At 32.5% G+C, this 25421-nt stretch overlaps 1 protein-coding gene across 1 annotated transcript in view; it reads right to left on the bottom strand.

Moving 5' to 3' along the window:
* LOC105622945 (rho guanine nucleotide exchange factor 11) overlaps positions 1-25421 on the bottom strand; it is a 343184-nt gene that overhangs the window by 269266 nt on the left and 48497 nt on the right. The window lies entirely within an intron of this gene.

Raw genomic sequence — 25421 nt, 5'->3', positions numbered from 1 at the left:
ATTTCGTCAAACATGCACAACGTCAAAGATGCACATCGTTCTGGGCGAATTACTATGGAAAACGTTGATGATATCTTTCAAAAAATTGAAGAAAATCATGTGAGCAACTATAATATAACTATAATATAACTAAGGAACTAAATATTGATTATAAAATCTAGAAAAATATGTATAATAATAACGTTAAGTACAGGCAATGTAAAATTTTGTACATGCAAAATTTTGTACATGGTTAATACGTTAAAAAAATTATAGTCAAAAATTAAAACAAGAATTAAGAGAACAATTTGTGTCATTTCGATAATAGTAGATTGAATAATAATGATTATCACAACAGTCAACGAATCAATTTTTTGAGAGGGAAAACATTGGAGATATTATTTTACGATGCAATATTTCAACTGTTGCGTCAGGAAAAAATATTGCTGAAGAACTCGAATCATCAGTTGAAGAAACATTCAAAGTTATATATATATATATATATATATATATATATATATATATTTAATATTAAGATTTGCATTAATTAATAACCAGCGTTGACGGCTCTTGCCTGTACTTAACATTATTATTATATATATTTTTCTAAATTGTATCAATTAAAAAAGTATCTGTAAAAAACTTATTATTGGTTTTTAATTTCTTATTGATTATAAAATCGTTTTGGGCACTTGCATAAAACTGGATGCACAAAGAAGCTCGATGTTTAGATGCCACATGATTTGACGGTAAAAAATTTAATGACTCGAATATCCATTTGCGAATCGCTGCTGAAACGAAACAAAATTAAATCTTTACTGAAAAGATTAATAACGAGTGATGGAAAGTGGATAACATATGATAATAATGATAATTATCGAAAAAAATCGAGATCGAAACAAAGTGAGGTGTCACAAATAATCGCATAAAGCCCAGATTGACGCAAAAGAAAGTGGTGTGTGTCTAATGGGACTGGAAAGGAGTTGTCCATTATGAACTGCTGCCGCCAAGCAAAATGATTGCTTTTGATCTTTACTGTCAATAACTAATACGATTGAAACAATCTATTCAGAAAAAATGGCCAGAATTGATCAATAGAAAAGGCGTGTCTATTGACAACGCTAGGCCACACACGTCTTTGATGACTTGACAAAAATTGAAAGAGCTTCTTGGCTGAAAAGTTTTGATGCATCCATTATATAGTTCCATTATATAGACCTTTCACTGACCGATTACCATTTGTTTCGATCTTTGCAGAACTCCCTTAATAGAGCAAACGTGACTTTAAAAAAGACTTGCGAAAATCATTTATCTCTGTTTTCTATCGAAAAATCATAGAAGTTCTACATCGAATAGCTTTACCCAAAAAATAGCAAAAAGTTAAAAAGGCACATATTTGATTTAATAAAAAGTTTGTAAACAATTTAAAAAATGTTTTAATTATGTTTCAACTTGTAAAAAGATTTCTTCCTTAATCCAATATTATGCTATAAATTCGTTTTTTTAAAGATATTTTACGAAATATAGAGTCATTTTAATCATAATATCCATAAGCACTTTTATACGCACGCACATTTAAAAAAATTAATATATTAGATGTACAACTTTGCTTCCGCCGTTTTCCTATAGATTTTCCTTTAGCGGTAAGTGATGGTCGAAATAGATCATAGACGTCATTCAATAAACTTGGGCATCTGTCAACATAACCCCATAGAAACATGAGTCGATTTGTGTCTGCATCATAAAGTTATTCTCGATTGAAAATGTCAGTTTACGAGCCAAATTCTCGTCATTTGCGGGAGGTTTTAATTTTTTGCTTCAATGAAGAAATGTGCGGCTGAAACTCATCGAATGCTCTCAAATACTTATGGTGAGGCCGCTATTAGTGAAAGAACGTGTCGTGAGTGGTTTCAACGCTTCAAGAACGGTGATTTTGACGTCAAAGACCGGCATAGGTGAAAGAGAGAAGGTTTTCGAAGATGCAGAATTGGAGGCATTAGTTGAGCAAGACTCGTGTCAAAATCAAGAAGAATTGGCACGATCATTGGGAGTGACTCAACAAGCCATTTCAAAACGCCTCAAAGCCATGGGAATGATTCAGAAGGAAATTGGGTGCCGTACGAATTGAAGCCGAGAGATATTGAACGGCATTTGTTTGCTTGTGAACAGCTGCTTGAAAGACAAAGACGGAAGGGATTTCTGCATCACATTGTGACTGGGTTCATTACGATAATCCCAAGCGCAAAAAATCATGGGGAGTTCCCGGCCATGCTTCCACGTCGACGGCCAAACCGAATGTTCACGGTTCCAAGGTCATGCTCTGTATTTGGTGGGACCATCTCGGCGTAGTGTATTATGAACTGTTAAAACCGATTGAAACAATCACAAGCGATCGGTATCGAACGCAATTGATGCGTTTGAGCCGAGCCATTGAAAGACAAACGGCCGCAATACAACGAGAGATACGATAAAGTGATTTTGCAGCATGACAATGCTCGACCTCATGTTGCGAAAGTGGTCAAGACATACTTGGAAACGTTGAAATGGGAAGTCCTACCCTACCCGCCGTATTCTCCAGACGTTGCTCCCTCTGACTATCACTTGTTTCGATCAATGGCACACGGCCTGGCTGACCAGCACTTCCGATCTTATGAAGAAGTAAAAAATTGGATCGAAAAATTGGATAGCCTCAAAAGCTGACCAGTTTTTCGACGCGAGACGTCGTACGTTACCCGAAAGATAGGAGGAAGTAGTGGCCAGCGACAATACTTTGAATTATATATATGTATAACCAGTTTTTTACAATAAAGCCTCGAATTTCGGAAAAAAAACAGCGGAAGCAAAATTGTACACCTAATGAATAATATTTGTATAAAAATGACGTAAAAACATAGGTTTATAAAAAATAGGTTTATAAATACACTTTCACTATACTTATACATAGTAACAAATATTTTCTTCTATGCAATATTTATTAAACGTAATAATCATAACTTTTTCATATAAGGTTTAAGTACTACATATTGACTTTAATTACACAGTCAAATTGTACATTTGAAATAAATTATTTATATATTACTAATTTATATGTTACTATTACACTAAATAATCTTAAACATCTTAAACATATAAATAACGGTATGATACGGTACAAATTGGAGACAACAATGAGAATAAATCTAATTAAATAAGAGACATCCTACACATATTTGATCAAAACAGAGCTTAGTACTTAGCTTTTATTACTGCCGCACATTTGACTGACCATTTGGTGGCCAAAATTATTTTTGTAGTTTAAGTGGAACTAAACGTGCCATTTTACTAATTCATTGTTCACTAATTCATTTAACTATTTAATTATTCTCTTTAATTATTCTCTTAATTAAAACGTAAGTTTAAACTTAAAATGTATATATAATAATATCAGCTCGAATCATTATTTTGATCTTCAGTGACTTTAAAATAAAATTCAAACAATTGAAACCAAAAATAAACATAAAGAGTTCAGAAACTAATATTTTAATAAATTTATATTGACTATACGGAAAACTGATTGAATTAGAAACCTTCATCTTTTTATTAAAATTTAAAAAATTATTGAAGAATAGAGAAGTACTACTAATATCATCAAGTTTGTTAAAATTAGCCGAAGAAAATAACAATTTTTTCGAAACGCTTTAGCTTGAAAAAACAACACCAGGTGTCGGGAATTTTAATGCGGGAATTTTTATGGTTGTTCTTGAGCGAAAAAAAGATATGTCCAGCTATTTCAACCATTGGTCCATAGTTTTTTCAAAGAAATCGACTTTTTAAATAATTATTGTAATAATTAAGAAACGTACTGTATAGAAAAATATCAATACCTTTATAAATTTCATTTTATTTCATCGAATGTTAAGAATAAAATTACACCAGATAGATGATTCTGATTCGGATGATGATTCTGAACACAGCAAGTAGATCACGCGCCAGTCGTAATGTTGCTCACTTCAGTAAGCATTCGACTCACTCGCGCGCGCAGCGATTCTCTGAACTGAAGAAATATTTTAATAAAATTTACCAGCCAATTACCAATTACCAGCAATTGGAAAACAATAGAAATGTTCATGATGAAATCGCATATGCTAAAAGAGTGGAAAATGCAATTATTGATGCAAGATAACATTTTTGTCAAACCTACTCAAACATACTCATTTTATCACAATTCATATTCATTACATCCAAGAATTACACTTGAAACTATCCTAAATAAAAAATATTTACTGTTGGAAAGATACTATGAACGCCAAGAAAAAATACGTCTAACTATCAAATAGGGTTCGACTATTGGGCTGATCGCTTTATGCGCAACAAGAACATAATCAATCCTTGTTATCAATTGTAAATCAATTGTTTTCTTACTTTTCAGCTTTATTAAGTAATATTTATTTTCAATCTGGAGTGAGTTTTAAAAATCGATTTTTGGCCACCTAAATTGAATAAATACTCCACTGTGGCCATTTCAGCCATATGGCGTCATACGATTCACTCTTACACATCAAACAATGTATAGTAGACATATACAGGGTCTCAAAAAGATCGGAACACCTGAATATCTCGGAAAAAAATTTTACAGAAAATTGTTTCAGGCAAATTGTAGAGTTCATAAAGATCTATTTACTGATCAGTTTTATCTTGGGACGCCAAAGTCAGTAGCAGGATATCTAAACGTTATCGTTGATTATCGCTATTGTTAGCGACAGTCAAACAGGACAATCCTGAAAGAAAGCTCAATTCTTATATATCTATTATCGCTTAACGATAGCAACAATTGTAATAAAACATTTAGAGCAATAGATCAAAATCACATCGATTTTTTTTAAATGGTATACCTTATTTTTATTCCAGACTCTAATAGCTAGTATCAAGAGTTTTTTAAAATACAATAAAGTTATTTTTCATAAAGTATTTTTCGAGTCATAAAGCTCGAAAGTTACATTATCGTCGGCATTAACATTACGCAAGATGTCCGACCGACAGTTAAAATCTCTTGAATATTGTTCAGGATCATGTTTTGAATAACATTTATTAAAATTAAGGTCACATTGAAGATTGTTTCTTTTATTTATATTTTATATTTTTATATTAAAATAAATTTTCAATGAAAATAAGAAAAATAAGAGAAAACTCTCCAATAACCTTGATCATAACAAATGTTATCCAGAACATGATCTTGAACAACATTCAAAAGGTTTCAGTCATCAATCTTGCGTAACGCTAATGCCGAAGGTACTGTAACTTTCATGTCTTATAATTCGAAAAGTACTTCATGAAAAATTATTTTATTATAGTGTTTTGAATTAAATGAAAACAAATCGAAAGCAATGACGGATTTTGGAAGATTATCGACACATATTTTCCTCGAGAATCTCATAAGCCTGGTGATTGTAAACGTATCTTGACCCGAAATTCTTGATACCAGCCATTAGATTCTGAAATCAAAAGTAGTCCCATTTAAAAAAATCGATGTGACCTTGATCTGACCTTGGCGACATCAATGACGACGCCCTGAAAGTCCAACTGATAAAATCAGTAAATAAATCTTTTTAAACTCTATAACTTTTGTCTGAAATACTTTTTTGTAAAATCTATATTTTCTGAGATATTCAGATATCTCGACTTTTTTGGGACACTCTGTATATGGATTATTATAGGGCTATGACGGAACTATCCATAATTTTGGATTTTAAAATCCTGGTGGTCTAAAGGTTCTATGTGAATATTATATATTAATACTATTTCTATGTGAATTTATACACATGTTTAATTCTATAAACTGCGCGGCGAAATTTTTTTCAGTCTTGAAATATATAGTAAGATGTTTATGAACATTAATACCATTAATAATATAGGATTTCTCTCGTTTTCATCACTGCAAAATTTGTATTATATCTTGTTTATCATGCCTCTTCTTGAAACGTTCACTTATTAAATTGATTATTACGACAATATTGCCATAGCTTCGATGGACAAATTGATATGACGTTCATCTCGGAAAGACGGGAGTTCCAAGTTCAACTTCTGGCTAATACAATATTTTTCACAATAAAATTATTCAAGATATTAAGATTTTCTTTAACATTCTACCATTAATATTCTTATAAAAATGCTAATTTTTAGCATTAAAGCATTAAAAAATTGCTTGTTAGTGATATGATTCTGGTTCATGAATGTGATTCAAAATCAAAAAAAATTTCAGCGTGCAGTTTGCAGAATTAGATATGTATACAAATTCACCCAGAAATATTTAAGCATTAAGATCTGCTTTGGTCGAATTTTTCTTATTTAATTAGATATATAGAAATAATTATTTTTAAAATATAAATTCTTAAACTCATTAAATAAAAAATTTATTTATTTATTTAATGATAATATACTTATTTAATGATAAATAACATGATAATTATATACACATATACATTCATCAGTAATAAAACGGATACAAAGGATATCAATGTAACATTGGACAATTAATCTACTTACAGAGTTAGAAATTCCCTGATTGACGGTTGAAGGCGTTAAATGAATCAGCAGATGTCGCTCCGGTTGGACTGTGTTTTGTATGGTAGATGGAGGTCTGGGAGGCAAAGGCGGCGGAGAGAGACTTTGCATGGATAAGGATTTGCGTGACGGCAGTGGGGGTGGCATGTCTGCGCCACTGCCACTGCTTGAGAGTGGACAATAACCCGAGGAACACGAAGTATTTGTTACCAATGAGCAAAGCTGCAAGACACAACAAAAAGTTGCTGTTACCAAAGAGGCAAAGTTATAAAACACAACAATGTGTTAGCAAAAATAGGCGAAAGCTTTGATGCATTTATGATAAATCGAATTATATAGTTTGTTATTTCTAATGGAAGAGAGAAAAAATTCTGAATGTAACAAGTTGAAAAAATAAAATTTCCTTTCCATAATAATAAACAAACATCGGGAAATTGTTAAAATTTATTTATTTATATATTTATTTGTTATTATTTATTTATTTATTTATTTATTTATTTATTTATTTTATGATAAAGGACGCACTCTAATCTTATGGAAAATATCTTTCTACGAATTTAGCTAATTTTTGAATATATGTTCTCTTCATTTTAAACAAATATCTCAATAGGTACAACTTGATCCTTTCTACGCTACAAGCCTTGAAAGATCCAGATTTTACATGATTACTTTGAGACATTTGTTCAAAATGAAGAGAACTACAACATATCCAAAAATTAGCCAAATCCGCAGAAAGACAGTTTTCATAAGATTATTAATGCGGGGATAGTAGTTTATATAGACAAAAAATTTAAAGTATATTTCTATCAAAGTATATTTTTTATAGAACAAAAATAATAACAAATTATTAAATAACTTGCATAAAAATTGTCAAATTGACTTACATAAAAATTATTAAATGACTTACACAATTTGATATGTGATTTTATTTTGAGCTTGTGCATGCATACATTTCAAGAAAAATAATTCGGCGGTTTGGAATAAAAAATGTATAAATTCACATTAAATAAGAAAATATTTAAGATCTGTTTCGACCGAAAATAGGAATTACACTTAATTAAAATTAAAAATTAATAAGAAAAAAATGACTTTTTTGTGACATTTAAAATTTTTTTATAAAAGAGATTAATGTTATCTTGAAATTCTGATCAGAAGTCATGAATGCATGTTCAATATACATAAAATGCATTTTTCTTATTTCAAAATTTCTCACTTTGCAAACATATATCATAGAATTATCATAGAATACAAAATTTTTTCAAGACAACAAATTTATATTTATATATTTTTACTAAGTATGTAATTATAGATAAATATACACAGTCTAATTTATTATAATAAATTCCTCTAAATATATATATATATATACATATATATATATATATACAGGATGATTCGTATAAAGTAGAAGATTTAATTATTAGCGTTTATTAAGTAGTAGCGTATTATTAATTTGAAGCTATATGAATAATAATTATTATAACAGTTTATATCAATGTGCTCAACACAAAGGGGGACATCATATCAAAGAAAAACAATTATTTTATGGATACAGGCATTGGAGACATTTCAAAATCACCTTCATTTTTTTAAATAGAATGGCTGTATTTTTTTCATTGATAACCCTTTTTAAAATAATGCTAGAGAGATCCTAGAGTCATTCTATAATAGTAAGAGAGAGAGACACAAAATCGAAAAAACGGGTCATGTTTGTTTTACTGGAAACGGCTAATAATACTTATTTTTCTTTAATAAATGACATCTGCCCTCGAAAAAATAAGAAGGCGGTTAATATGATTAAAATTAGACTGACGATAATTATTTTAAGATAATTAACTCAGACCGAAGCGAAAAAAACGTTTGCCCTGGTGCCATGTTGAAAAACGTGATTTTACACTTATAAAAATTGCTCTCACCTATTCATTTACATTCACTAACACATTAACAAACTGAAAACATGGTGGTACCAATCATGAAGATGGCCGCTTACATATCGATTTTTACTAGAATGACTCTAAGAGATCCGGAGATTTGATTCCCGGAGGTAATATTTTTCGCAAGTTTTTTACAGGTTTTTAAGATGTATATAATTAAATTTTGGAGAATTATTAACATTACAGATGGATTACGTTGAAAGCCCAATAGTATCCTGCGTGCGTGCGCGCACGTACATACGTACACACGTACACATATATGTATATACAGATTGTTTCATCTTAATTTCCCCGGATAAATATCTTGAAAAATACGTAAAATACAAAAAAATATTTCAAATAAAACTAACAATTTCGAGAAAGACGTAATTTGATCACGTTGCTTTTTTTTAAGTTGAGAAGCCAAAAATATATGACGATTGTCTCCATATCTTTAAAATTGTACAATTTTTTTAACATAACGTGTAATTTTTCTGATTATTATTATTATTATTATTCCGCATGAAAAAGTATTAAGATATTGGGAGTACAAATTAGTTTGGTTCGTTTTTGGGCATTTATTTCAAAACAAAATAAATGAACAGATCAATTAAAGTATTGTCCATCGCCTACTACTATTTCCCATCTCTCAGGCAATTTTCGAATTCCGTCTCGAAAAAATGACTCGTCTTTGGAGGCGATCCAATTTTGGAGTCAATTTTCGATTTCTGCGAAAGAAGTGAACTTGCTGCATCCTTCGGAACAACCAGTAATCAGAAGAAGCAATGTCGGGAGAATACGGCAGTAAAACATCCCAACATTTGAGCGTTTCCAAATATTTTTTTACGACTTTAGCGACATAATGAGGCCGAGCATTGTCATGAAGAAGAATAACTTTATCATGTCGTATTCCGGGCGGCTTTCTCGCAATGCACGGCTCAAACGAATCAATTGTAGCCGATATCGATCGCCCGTAATAGAATCGCCAGGTTTCAGCAGCTCATAGTAAACAAAACTCTTTTGGCCACCAGATACAGAGTATGATCTTCGAATGAATGTTTGGCCGTGATGTTGATGTTGAGGTCGATGGCAACGATTGACGGACTTAGCGTAGTATTTTTTCTTTTTGGAGTTGTCATAGAATATCAACTTCTCATTTCACAATCCGATGCAAAAAACCTTTTCTCTGTTGTCTTTGAATCAGCTGTTCGCAAGTGAAAAATCACCTTTCAATGTATCTCGGTTTCAGATCATAAGGTACCAATTTCCTTGTTTTTGAATCATTCTCATGGCTCTCAATCATATAGAAACGGTTTGTTGAGTTACCCCCAATGATTCTGCAAGCTCCTCTTGCGTTTGACTCTGATCTTCGAGTAATGCCTCTAATTCTTTGTCTTCGAATTTTTTTGGCTGTCCAGAAGCTTGTCTTCAACGCTGAAATCTCCATCCTTGAAAAGTTGAAATCATTCCCTACATGATTTATCAATTGGAGCAGTGTCACCATAAACTTCGACAAGCATTCGATGGACTTCAGCCACACTTTTCTTCCAATTAAAGCAGAAAATCAAAACCTCCCGCAAATGCTGCTTGGTTAACACAAAATTCGACATTTCAAACACAGTAAAAATCAAGGTTTTTATATGAAATTCAAAGCGATATAAACTGAATATTACTAGCAGATGTTTAACCTCTCTGAAATCAGCTGTTACTATGAACCATTCACAACAACTGGAGCTATCTTTAAGGAAACGGACCGAACTAATTTGTACTCTCAATAAAAATATCAAAAGTGACTTATCAATAACTTACAAGATATTTTATACTTTATTCTGGCACATTGACATGAAATTAATTTATTAAATATCTCGTGATATGTTAATTTTTTATAATCATACCTTAATATTTTTATGAATAGAATAATGAGATGAATCAAATGAAAAGAAAGGACACATTTGCTTATTTAAAAAATTATCTATTTGGCCTACATATTTTTTGAAGCAACTACGTATTTTCAGTATACAAATTAATTTACCTCTTTATTCTATTTATAAAAATATTAAAGAAGTGCCATTATAATCACTAAAGAAATTTTATTACATTCATTAAAAAGATACGATTATGTAAAAAAATTAATAGTTCACGAAATATTTCATGTCAATATGTACCAGAATAAAGTACAAAATTCTCACAAATTAATTTTTTTTCTGTCTACGCCTTAGTACTTTTATGTACAATTAGAAGAATTAAATTATACAAAAAAAATTATGTAATTCCATTAAAAAAAAATAAAAATCACCTTGAAATCTTAAGAGCACATCTAGAGAGAATCTGTGACCATCAAAAGATGTCCCTCTCAAAACAAAGTATTGATTGTTCTACAATGTATTTTCTGTTTTTTTGCTTTTGTTTTTATCTCTTGCTTTTTCCTCCTTTGTTTTATCAATTGTTTTATCAACAATTGTATTTCTTGCTACATATTTCCTGTTTCTTCTGTTCATTAATTTTTATCTCGGGCGACATAAAACAAAAAACCGGATAAAAAGCAAAATTATAAGAAATAAATAGCAAAAAATAGCAAAAAACAAGAAACAAAAAACACATTGTAGAATAATCATAAGTTCCACTTCGAACATTTGAAATAACGAATAGTTCGAAAGAAGATAATTCCAAAGCTTTCAATTCACTGTACATCACAGACTTCTATTATAACATTAGACCAGTGTTGCCAGATACCAGCGAAGCAATTTCCCTGTTATGGTAATCTCCCTAGTTATGCATATGATAATCTCCCTAGTTTTCCCTATTTCCATTTTTCCCAAAATTCCTGTTTATCCAAATTTTCAGCTAATGTCATCTATTTTTCTTAAATTCACAAAATTTTTGTTTTTTTACAAATTTTAAAATAAAATCATAAATTATTTTTTATTAATATATCACAATTTGGAATTATAATAAATAACAGAACATAGACCTTTGTTACACGGCAGTGATAAAACCGTTTTATGAAACTGGCCAAGTCATAGTTCCTCGGGGCTCGGAAGAATGGAACGATTAAGATTGGCCAGTTTTATAAAATGGTTTTTACTAAAACGGTTTTACTAATGCTGTGTAAACGTAATATAAAGGAAAAAATATAATAATAAGTACTATAAATTAATGATTAATACATTTTTATTGTGCAATATTAGAAAGTTTTAAAGAAAAGTTTTAAAGAAACAAATAATGCGTAACATAAGTCTAAGACGGGATCTACAATGGAAGTCGTAGCGGTCGCCTTAAATCATAGAAAATTGACCAACTACAGTTAAATATGAGAAGTATAATCGACTCTGGTTGGTCAATTTTTTACTAAAGATATATTATTATCGCTATGACTTCTATTGTAGACTTCGTATTAGAAATCAGATTAGTAAGACTAGTAATTAACATAAATTGATGTTCCATATCTTAACTTATCTTAATTTAAACAAATACATATATTTGTAGTACAAATTTAAAAGTTCAAAAATCAGTCTAGTAAGATTAAGCATGTGCGTAGCCGCCCCGAACCCAAGCACTAGGCATTCGGAAACATTAGCCATGTTTTATTCTTATTTAATATTGGGAAATAACAAGAATAAAACGACGCAAGGGCATTCGGGTAGTGTTTCCGAACGCAACTCTACTGTCCACACACCACACTGTCCGTCACCATGGTGGCTACCTCACGGCCGACTACTGAATAACCGATCGAAAACCGAGCATAAAACAAAATTTTCATATTATAAAAAATCCCTAAATTTTAACTTATTTTCACCAAAAAAAATCCCTTTTTCCCTCTTTTATTTTTTTCTTGTAATTCTCCAGGTTTCGAAAAATTCCCTTGCATCTGGCAACACTGCACTAGACTGCTAACTCTCCACTTTTCCTGTTGTCAGATAATATGTATTAGTTGTGATACATGAGCATTGTAAAACCGCGCATACGCGGAACACCATATGTTTATATACTTTCATATACTCGAAGAGGTTATATATATACACACAAAATGAACAAAATTAGACTTAGTCAATGTGTTTTTGCATGAAATGAAAGAATGTGAAATGATCTGAAATAAATAGTGGTGCACGTGGTTCGTAACAATTCGTGAAAATTAAAAGTTAGATTGCCAAATAATATCTCTTTATATACTTAGAGGAATATATAAGGAGAATCAATCATAGAGAGGCTGGCTGTGATCTATAGGCATCTCTTTTCTATATATAATATATAACGGTTTTCCATTGCGCATTCACTGTGCGCAGGCAACACTTTTATATAAGGAAAAGTGGGGAGTTTGCAGTCTAGTGTTAATAGAAGTGCCCTATATACATACGCACTTTAGAGCTCATACGTCTATCTCATATTCCAATTTATATATGGTAATATATGGTATTGTTCAGTTTAGGAGCTTCATCACCGATTTTGATAAAATTAATCTTATTTGACGCGTTTTTACATGAAATGAATGAATCTGAAAAAAATCTAGAAAAAAGTGTCGCTCTGTCCTGCGAATCGAAATATTAATTATTAAAGTGACAGATATTCAGGTTAAGAAATCTATCATATCTACCATATTTTCTTAAAGAAAATAAAGGACAAATTTGAAAATGTTAGAGCTTTGTTCCTATGTTTTTAAATCAGTTTGTGACTATCAAGAATCCATGTATTATAAAATTTTATTGTATAGTTTTATTGTGTAATCAAATTACACAGTTTTCTGATAGTTTGAAATGATTCGACTGTATTGGAACAAACCTTTGATTTGAAATAATAAAAGATTCGAAATAATAAAAAATGAAAACAAATAGTTTGAATAAATTTAATTTTTTATTAAAGATATAAAAAATGAACGAAAACAAATTGTATTTATATGCATGAAACTATAAAATATTTTCTGTAAAAATTCATTCATTAATATTAAGACATTAGAACGCTAGTTAGAAAAGAACTCGGAAAAAAATTTCCCGTAATGTCAAATAAAAAAAAACAGTAAAGAACAATATTAAAAAATAAAGGGCAAAATTGAGTTTTGAAAAAACAAATTAATTTAAAGGACTGTCCTTTACAATAAAGGACGTATGGTCACCGTAGTCATATCAAGAAGATTCACAAATTCTGTGCTTTAAAAACACAAATTCACTGCTAGTGCAAAGAATTTGTATGCTTAACCCTTTCGCCAATATCGTGTGAGAAAAGAAATCAGGTTAAACATGAGTATCACGAGTGAGAGCCGTGCTGAACATAAACAACACGCGCCAAGCTTGATTGTTGATTACAATCGCACATTCTATTCGAAATTTAAATCGGCAAGGGGTTAATAAAACGGTGAATTTTTTTTTAAAGCAGTGAATTTGTATAATTAAAGCAGAATGCATACATAAAGCTGTCTCTAGTCAAGATGACAAATATCTTAAACTCTAAAGTCTTGAATTTTAACGCTTAATAACTCTATTGAGTTATTAATACGACATACATTTCTGCTTTAGTTTCATTTGATTTAGGAGGATCAAAATGATTCTTATTGCAACTCCTCTTTCTCCACCTGTTAAAGTTGATAAAATTATAAACATGATATCTAGTTGTGCCTATCAACAATACACATATACAGGCTACATAACTTTGTCTAAAAAATTTGTTTAAAATGCTTTTTTCGAGATTTTCGAGGTGAGCAATTAAAATGAGATGAACTATATTCCAATCTGAACTATTTTCTCCCATTTTATTCTAGAAGAGACAGCATTTGTGATGTCTTTGTGAAACACCCAGAAAAATGGAGCTATAGAGCACATGTATCTAAATATATTTAGTAATTGTTTAGGGGCCTCACTTCTGATCCTGATAAAATTAGTCTCATTTGACGCGTTTTTGCATAAAATAAACAAATCTGGCAAAAAAGTATCGCTCTATCCTACAAACTGAGATATTAATTATTAAAATTGAAATATTCAGGTTAGAAAATCTGTTATATCGGTATATAGAGGGATATGAAATCATAAGTGAAGATTTTTTGTTTCAATTACACAAATTCTTTTTCAAAAACATTTTCTACTTTACAAAAAATTTTGTTTAAAAAAAAAAGGAATTTTAATAAAAATATGCTCATCAACGCGTTTCATTTTCAAATGAAAGAATCTGGCAAAAAAATGGGGTCGGCCATAATTTCTCGGAAGGATGTAACCCTAAACTTCATTTATAAATTATTATATTTTGAATTTAAATTATAAAAAATGTGCGTGTATTCCTATGCAGTCTGCGCAAGGAACGACTACTTACCAATTAGTTGAGAGCGTGGAGAATAAGAGCGATTGGATAATGAAGTCATTAGAGATTGATTGATTATAAAAGAAGAGAAGTAGAGGGATAAGTATCAGAAATCATGCCTTTGTGATTCATTTTTAACAAAGAATTGGTATGTGAACCTTCATAAAAAACGATTGTTCTGCGAAGAGAAGCAGTTTGGTGGATAGCGCGATCGAAAGTGAATATCTGTGAAGCTAACATTGTCAAAATTTTGACAAGTGAATGCGTGGCGTTCGCATGTAAGATTCGATGATCTTTATTTCAATACTTCTAATTTAAGTGATTCATCTGCCTCAGCACTCGATTAAGACATATGAGAACATTCCATCAGCACTGCCAACAAAGAGGTCGGAGGACGTGAATCTTGTGTGATTCCTCGTAACCTCAACTATTACGATTACCCTAAAAAATCAATTTAATAATTGTGAGATTAAGGAAAATCTTCCAATCATTGGCGCCTCAGCAATACTTCTCTCACATGATACCAACAAAAGGATTGCGTCAACTGCAACGCAATGCAAATCTATATATTCAATGCCATCCAATTTGAATAAACATCTCAGAAATAATCCTCGACAAAAAATATAAAGACTACAGAGAATTCGGAAATGAAATTTAACCAAAATAAGAACAGCATACAAAAACATCGTAGATGGTACGAGGTTTACAAGATTCAAAAAGTCTAAGACTCTGAAAATCGTTATTCGAATACGGACATCATCCCTTTTATTATGCATGTACAAGCAATTAATAGCAGCACAAATACGATAATATACGAAGTGCTAATTAAGCGCATAATCACTCAAATTGTCAAAACTAATATAGTTAACACTCGGAAAATCGGAAAAGGAAAGATCTTCGTCCAGATGTACACTGCCATAGTGGCGAAGTTCTTGTTGTTAATCTGGACCTTGTGCGACGCGATCTTCGAGCTTTTATCCCCACATACCGAGTCCTAACATTAGGCATAAAAGATGTTTCTCTAGAAAGAGATGAAGAGGAGTTGAAAAAAGCGATACAGTCGCTTTATAAAATAATAAGTGTTCGCAGACTCAGACTCAAGCGCGTGCTTAAAAGAAACGATAAAATCGATTACGCGTCATCCCATACTGTATCAAGTTTAGTAGTAATTCTTCCGAAGTACGATCTTTATACTATAATAGACATGAAGATTTTCCATCCAGCTAAAGCCCGAAAGTTCTACTCATATTACAGAGTCACATTAGTAAAATATGTAAGAGATGCATGCTTTGTGACAACATTCCATCAAAATAGCGAGATCTGCCATTAAGACTCCCAAGATTCATTAACTACTCAAGCAGCCACTTACCGCAAGAATGCCCTGAAATGCTAAAGCAAAAAATGATTTTAATTCTTGCAGCAACAGAAATTCTCGTTGTAGGGGCGAAAAGGAGGGCATAGATGAAATAGCAAATCACAGTCTTAGATCCTGGACCAGCATTGGATTTTTCAAATTTTCCATTAATCAGGAGAGCGAACAAGACTCAAGACAGCAACCTTGCCCATACTAATAGGTATGCAGTTCTCAATTCAATTTCGCGAGTGAAAAATACTTAGATGTCATGGCTGGCAATTGCGCAGTAGCGCAAGTAACAAAAAGAACGATGATATGCAAGATAGCATTCAGCAAGCCAAGAGTTAATATGTGTAACCTAAGGTGTCGATAAAGAACAAAGAATGACTAGATAGAAGGTGCTCCTAATGGAAGGATGAAGCCCTTGTTACTATGCCATCCGTACAAACGAAATTTTTCTTTTTTTTTTCTATCTCTCTAATTCTACGCTGCCTTGCTTTTGTTAATTAATTAGTTAATTAGTTATTATTTATTAATTAATTAGTTTCACATTATCCATTGAAAATATTTTAATTAAACATTTTGCGTGAATATTCCAAGCGAAAATTTATTCGAATAGTAGTATTGCTCTCTATCACGCTGGTACGACGTGACACGTGCATCGACTAACGCGAGCCAATCAAAACACGCAAGGCGCGTCTAACAATGAAACGTGACTAACAATGAAATTCGAGAAAGAGATAACTCGCGCGGAGACGGAGGAAATTATTTCTACATACTGAGGCCTTTATCGCATTACTATCCTGCATAAGAATCAGTAAAAATTAATTTGATTAAAGCGTTTCAGTCTTAATAATCGCTTAAAATAAACATCAGTTATCGCGCCAATCATCGACACGTGATTTTTCCTTTTATTATTATTATTATTATTATCCTTTCACTTGTTACGTTATTGTAGTGATTAATATCAGTTATGTTTTATATAATAAATTTTACAATTCAATAATAACAAGATAGTTTGTTCAATAATAACATTCAATAATAACAAGATAGTTTGTTAAGACTCGTTTGATTCAACATTACAAGTTACTTTAAGACATTATTTTAAGACATAACTCTCCATTAAAACAATAACAATTTATTCGTATTCTGTAGCAAATTGGATAATTTGATATATTAGGTGTACAACTTTGCTTCCGCCGTTTTTTTCCGAAATTCGAGGCTTTATTATAAAAAACTGATTATACATTTATGATTCAAAGTATTGTCCATCGCTGGCCACTACTTTCTCCCATCTTTCGGGTAGCGTACGAATTCCGCGTCGAAAAAACTGGTCATCTTTTGAGGCTATCCATGAATCGGTGCAATTTTTTACTTCTTCATAAGACCGGAAGTGCTGGTCAGCCAGGCCGTGTGCCATTGATCGGAACAAGTGATAATCAGAGGGTGCAACGTCTAGAGAATACGGCAGGTGGGGTAGGACTTCCCATCAACGTTTCCAAGTATGTCTTGACCACTTTCGCAACATGGGATCAAGCATTGTCATGCTGCAAAATCACTTTATCGTGTCTCTCGTTGTATTGCGGCCGTTTGTTTTTCAATGCTCGGCTCAAACGCATCAATTGCGTTCGATACCGATCGCCTGTGATTGTTTCAGTCGGTTTTAACAGTTCATAATACACTACGCCGAGCTGGTCCTATCAAAGCATAACCTTGGACGTCAAAATTACCGTTCTTGAAGCGTTGAAACCACTCACGACACGTTCTTTCACTAATAGCGGCCTCACCATAAGTATTTGAGAGCATTCGATGAACCTCAGCCGCAGATTTCTTCATATTGAAGCAAAAAATTAAAACCTCCCGCAAATGACGAGAATTTGGCTCGTAAACTGACATTTTCAATCGAGAATAATTTTTTTTATGATGCAGACACAACAAATCGACTAATGTTTCTATAGGGTTATGTTGACAGGTGCCCAAGTTTATTGTATGACGTCTATGATCTATTTATTTCGATCACCACTTACCGCTAAAGCCATCTATAGAAAAACAGCGGAAGCAAAGTTGTACACCTAATACATTACTTAAGTTTAAACACAGTCTTCAAAATTCTTTCTTATTAATTATTTTGTATTTGCGTTATTGAATTATGTACAGAAGAGGATTTAATCATATATTGGAATCTTTGTTTAATAAAGTTTTGATTATTATCAACACACTTTTATTTTATCAACACATTAACATCCCAGTGTTGATTCATATAAGCATTATATATATCATTAGATTTAATCTCTTAAATTTGCGATTATCACTCATTGTTTTGAATTGAAACACATTTCAGAAATACTCACAATATCTATATAATTTTTTCAGAATTTTCTATATACATGATTTTTAAAATATTGTAAGATTTGTATTAACAAAATCTGAGAAATTTTTTAAAAAGTTATAGAATTATACAAAAATTTTAAAAATTCTGAAATTTACACAAAAACACTGAATAAAACTTCCCTACAGTCAGCCTCAAGTAATCTCCGAATGGCCTTGACTCTCAAAGAGGTCGGGAGCAATTTACTTGTACACTGTAGCAATTGCCCACTGTCAGTCACAATGACTTCTGGGAGTTATTTTTATTTTTATTTTTTCTAACGCTGTGATTAGTTTATGCGCAATTGATTCGTGTGCAATTGCTATATACTCAAAGAAATCAAGATTATTAACCTTTTTCGCTCGTTATTCATTAAAAAGTTATGAACAGAACAATCTTTATGAATAGCGCACAATTTTTAAATATAAGGTATATATTTCAGCAGTATTTGTTGAGTTAGATATGAATTTGGAATCGAATACGCCGGATAAGGACTAATTACAAGTGACAACCGTAATGGTAAGTTCACAATGTGTGTTTTTAATCTCAACAAAAAGAAAGGCAATACAATATCGAGCTCGGTGTATACAAAAGTAAAGGCACGAGAGAAAATAATAAGTAAGCGGTATCTCGAAGAATACAAAATGGTGGTCATCTCGATTGTCGCTGAAATCTACAATCGAGATCAATAAATAGGCGTCACGATAAATAGTTGTGCAAGGTGACCGGAAAATTTAATTCTTTGTTCCAATGCGCTTTCTCAAACCGCACGTCAGTATTATTCATCCTTGGCAGTCCCAGTCCTTCCAGACATCTCTCATGCGAAACAAGGAGTATCTTGGTTAGAATATCTGCCATCATACGTGTCGTAGAACATGCCTTAGCTCCAATTCACCGGATGCAACCTTCTCACAAAGTGACATCGGATGTTTATATGTTTTGTTCGGGCATAATGAACAGAATCGAAAGCAATGTAGATTGTCAATCTAGAGAACAATTTCTCCATACTTGTTCATCCCAATTTCGTCCATCAGACTTCGTAAATAGATGACTTTTTTTGTGGCTTTCGAGAAATTAACATACTTTGCTTCAGTAGACGATGACACGATCGTTCGCTGCTTCTAAGATTTCCAATCTCTCCACGAGCCAAGCGTCAGATCAGATGTTGCAGACAAATATCTCAGGACTCGTTTGGCTGTCGACTAGTGTTCCGCCTGAGGATTATTCGTGTTGAGCCAGTCTAGAAACGGTGTTAGCGACATCCAATAGCTATAGTAAGATACATCAAGGCGCCGATCAACTTATGATATGGCAATTTTTGAGAATTCGAGTTTCGAGTTAATGACGATCCCACCGTCGGACGATGTGATGGCATCTTAGAAGGTATGGCTTCGTTGCAATTTTCCATTCCATATCTTTTCAACAACGTCACAATGTAACCCAATCTGAGATAACTCGATTACACCATCTTCTTGCTTAATCTCCAATCCCAAACAATTTTGCAGGACCGAGATTCTTTATTTCAAAGTCTTGTGATAGTTAATTGATTCCTGAATTGATTTCCTGAATCCAAGCTTCATCTCACGCCGCTACAAGTAGATCGTCAATATAGACGGTCACATGTATGACTTCAGAATTGTGCCAGCCGTAATAAAGGCATGGTTCATTCACGGTTGCTTTAAGCTTTTCAATTTTTAACTTAACTTGCCACTGCCATCCAGCTTGACCTAGTCCATACAAAGCTCGCTTAAGGCGACAAACATCTTCTCCTTTCTCAATCATTTTAAACATAGCCTGAGCACGTGCAATCTCCAAAATATTCGACGTTTTAGCAGCACTTATTCTCCTAAGCATTTCCTCGAGCATCTCAGGTATTTCCATGATAACCTCTTTCTGACCATTGAGGTAAGCAGTAATAACATCAAACTGTCAAATTTTTAGCTTAAGTTCGGAAGCGAGAGCCATTATAGTCCGAACTATTTCCAACCTCGCAACCTGGGCGAATGTTTAATAACTCAACTCCAAAATGTTAACTCTATCTCTTGGCGATTAATCTAGTCTTGTGACTGGCCATCTTCAATCTGGCCATTTGGACCATATTTATTTGTTAATACAAGTCTACAGCTAATAACATTCTGTCCGCCAATTTTCTTATAATTTCCTATTTATCATTCTCTAACAGACTCATTATTTCATTTTCTACAGCCTTGTTCCAATCCTCACAATCCTCATCTTCAAGTACTTGTTGAATAGATATATTTTAGCTACAGCGAAGACATTATCGATTGCTTCTTCCTTAGTTTTTTCTTCATTTACCTTTATTAGGTCTTCGTTAGCCTCGTTAGATTTCGTCCTTCTAGATTCGAATCTAAATAACTTCTTAAATCGCCTTCTTGCTCCGATGTGAAAAAATCTCGATCTATCTGGTGCTCGCTTAAACTCTTCGTATCGCGTCATAAACGCATATGGAGTGCTAGAAGTTGTAATTGATTGAGTCGATACAACGGAATCCATCGGAAACAAATCGATGTGTTCGTGTGGAGGATCCTCGGCAGACTCTTTATTTGACTTGATTGTGCTTTCCATCACTAAATTATCCAAGATCGACGAATCCTCAGAGATGTCATTTATCTCTTCCACAAAACGAATATCTCGAGCAATAATAGCAATTTTATGCTTCGATGGAATCCCGGAATCTTTTCGTTTCTTTGGAACATCCGATAAAAATATCTTCGTGCGACCAGGCCGATAACTTGTCCTTTGTCGGATCCTTGTCTAAAACAAATATTTTCGAACCAAAAGTCTTTAGATTATCGTAACTCACCGATTCACCTGTCCATTTCTCGAATGGAATTTCAAGCAGTGGCAATGACGTAAGTCCAGAAACTCGCTGTCAAGCCTCATTGAAGCATTAAACATCTAGTCATATCCTGTAGAATCTAATTGAACGTCTCAACAATTTTTGCTGTGGAGTGTAAAGGATTGTTAATCTGCGTTTAATATTTTTGACTACGTATTGGTCGAACTCGTACTTGCAGTACTCTCCGCCATTGTCCAACTGCAAATACTTTATCTGCCTTCCAGTTATCCGCTTCCACTACTGTACGATTTGTATGCCTCTAATACACTTTTCTCTTGTAGGAAATGAACTTCTTCCCATCTGCTACAGTCGTCAATAAAGTTACGAAATATCGTGTATCATTGGTTGCTTGTGATATGGACTAACAATATCTGAGTGTACAATCTTTAATGGCTCGATGCATGGACTCCATTCAGAGAATAATTTTATCATTTTTCCCTTTAAACACAACGATACAAGTCGACAGTTTTATCAATATCCTTTAGATTCACATTTAATGAAACACGGTTTCGAATCGATCGCGCGAGATCACGGGCATTTAAATGATCCAAATGGTAGTTGATCCATTTCAACAGTTCGGAATATCATTGTAATTGCGGCCTTCGCATATTTTACATCTTCGCAAACGTAATATAAATCTCCTTTATGACATTCGCCATAAGTCTCACATTGCCGTCACAATCAACTACCCCGCACTTTTCGGCTATTAAAAGTTACCTTGTGTTCGTTATCTTAATTACTGAGACCAAATTCATACGTAAATCGGGTACAATGTATTCCGGAGCTGCACTAGTCATCTTTCTTGCTCAATCGCAACGGTAACCAGAACCTCTCCTTCATCTTTGATTTCTGCAATAGCTTGATTGGTTAGGTTTAATTGTGATTCTGTCCGATTCGTGCATCCATTGAAAACTTTCTCATTCGTCATCATAAAGATGATGATGATGATGAGCAGTGTATTTACTATCAAGAATCTAGGGTCGGGTTACTGTACCGCATCTGTCTCCAAATGCTTCTTCAATACACACAGTGTCATGTGACAGATGACGTAATCATCGACAGCATTTGCCGATTACCGAGATTTTTCAGAGAATTTATTTTCTTTTTTCTTCGGACAATCCAACTTCTTGTGTCCTATAACGCTACAATCATAACATCTTACGATTAGGCTGCTATTGCTCTCAGTTCTCTTTTCATCCATTTTTTTCTTTTTGGACATCGAACTACTTCGATTTGCCTCTTCGCAACTAAAGCAGTAATGAGCTCTCTCCCACCTTTTCTCACTTCTGTTTCTTCTGTTTCTTCTGATTCAAAATCTTTACTTTCAATTCCTCTGCCCTGGAAAACTTGTCTCGGGTCTCGCACTCAATACAATACGGTCTATATGAAGCCATCGTAAAAGAGAAGAAAATTCGCACTATTAATTGAACACGTGGACAACCACCTTAACGCAGCTGAGCCCATAATCTATTGGGTTAGACCTAATATGGAATCGAGTACGCCGGATGAAGAATAATTATAAATGACAATCGCTAAGTTCAATGTGCGTTTTTAATATCAATAAAGAGAAGCAATATTGAGCTCGATGTACAAAAGTAAAGGCACGATAGAGAATAGTAAATTGAGCGATCTCAAAAAATACAAGATGGCGGTCATCTCGATTGTCGCTAAAATCTACAATCAAGATGGTGTCACAATAAATAGTTGTGCGAGACTGGAAAATTTAATTCCTTGTTCCAACAGTATTTTCTCTTGACAGGGGGAAGTAGACCTTGCTTCACGTGGAAAGTCGTGCTCCTCCAAGGAGGGGGGGGGGGTGAAATGAGAGTCTCTTCAGGTGAAAGCCGGCGCCCTCAAGCAGAGGGGAGTAGCAGTCGCTTCGGGTGAAAGTCGCGCTACTTGACAGGGAGCGAAGCGATTTTCACCTGAAGCAATTCCCATTCCCACCTTCCTCTCTGCTTGGAAATGCACGACTTTCACCTCCCCCTATCAAGGGAAAATGTTGCTGAAATATTATATGTACCTTATATTAAAAATTGCGCACTATTTATAAAAATTGTTCTATTCATAACTTTTTAATGAATAACAAGTGACGGAAGAAGTTAATGCTCTTGACTTCAAGGGTCAAAATCAAGATCACTCGAAGATCATTTGTAGCTAACTGTATAAAAGGAAAATTTTACCAAATTTCGAAAAATTATGAGAAAAATTTTATAATGATAGAAATTTTTCTCAGATCTTTCATATAATTTTCCAAAATTTTTATGTACATTTCAGAATTTTTAGAATTTCAGTATAATTTTATAACTTTTTAGAAAATACCTCAAATTTTTTTTACACGAATCTTACAATATTTCAGAATTCACATTTATGAAAAATTCTAAAAAAAATTACAAAAACATTTACAAAAAAATTAATAAACATTTTGAGTATGTATTTCGAAAATGTGTTTTTTTGTATAAAAATTCCGAGAAATATTTTCAACAGGATTATTATCCATCTTTATTAAGATCTTTTATTAAGATGAAAGAAAGGGCTTAGAGCAAAAGCTGCTAGTTGCTACTTTAAAAAAAATTAAAATTACACAACACACGTTTCGACCTTTCATTAGATCGTTTTCAATATTCAATTACAAATAAAAATGACATCTAAAAATTCCTATTACCGTTTGACGACCTGACTATATACTCATTTAAATTAACGTTAAAATTAACAGACGCATATATGAAAATTTATTAATTATTATCATTAATGATACTTAAAAATTCCTATTCCCCTTTTACTTTTTCTACTTCACAAACTAGAATTAAATTTCATTTTAATGGTAGCAGTAATAGGACATTTCAGCATATTCAACAAAGAGAAAACAACAGATATTTTACTAAGAATCATCTTTTGTAAGAACCATCTCAGAATCATTCTAATATTGCAAAAAACGTGCGTGAACTTAAAACTAGCATTTACGATTCCGAATGTTAAAAAATTACATTAAAACTGACAAGGATGCACTGGAGACAACAATACATCACGATGTTGTATACAGAATTTCTTGCTATAACGCCTCGTACATTGGCCAAATGAAGGCAGTTAAAAACGAAAATTGCGGAGCACATGTCTAACATTAATAAAAAGTCAGATTCACTATCATATCGACTCATCGGATATCACTCAATCATAATTTCGATTGGAACAATGTAAAAATTTTATACAGTAAATCTTGTTATAATAAGAGACTAACTTCTGATATGACTGTATATAATTTCTGTAACTAGATTCTGTATATATAATTTCTGTAACTAGATATAACTTCTGATATTTTTAAAAAGGTAATGGGTTAAATAATAGAGTGACACTGAATTTCTGCCTGAAATGTATTCGTCTATCATACAATCACTTTCCCCTTCCTAAAAATTTTCTTATCATCCCTTCTCCTATTCCAGTGATGAACTCTACCTCCACAACAATATTCTTTTTAGTTGGTCGCAGGTTCTCGTTATTATATATAGTTTAAATAATTTGTATAGCAATAGTTAAAGATCTACGTGGCAAGACAACTAACAAAATAATAGAATTTAAGTTCTAGAATTTTCTTGGGACGAAGCATTACACTTTTTTATTTTTTACTGATTTGGTGATTATTCAGAGTTCTTGTCTTAACAATGCTTTTTATCTAAGAGATAATTATATAATAATTTTTATTTGTAGAACCACATAAAGGTAAGTATCAGCATATAAGAAAAATTTTTTAATTTATCGATATTACACAATATATACCTTCATATATTGCAAGTAACATAAAACTTTCACTAAACGGTCATTATGAACATAGCAAGGAATACTATTCAATTTTCGATGTTTATAAGATGTTGCAAATCGTCGTCATATATTTTAGTGGGAAACCCTTACCAAACAGTCATTATGGACATTACAATATCACTCAAATTTTGATACGTTTGCAAGATTTCAAATAGTTTGGAAGGAATACCACTCGAATTTTTATATGTTTATAAGATTTCAAACTGTTGGGAACGATTTCAATTTCGTCACTTTATTATATGCACATCTCTTCAATGTAAATATAATATATAATTAAATTGTAAGAGTTCAAATTTTATGTTATTGGAC

The sequence above is a fragment of the Atta cephalotes genome, assembly GCF_000143395.1.
Source record: "Atta cephalotes unplaced genomic scaffold scaffold00050, whole genome shotgun sequence".
Lineage (NCBI taxonomy): Eukaryota > Metazoa > Arthropoda > Insecta > Hymenoptera > Formicidae > Atta > Atta cephalotes.
This window is presented reverse-complemented; position numbering and strand designations above follow the sequence as displayed.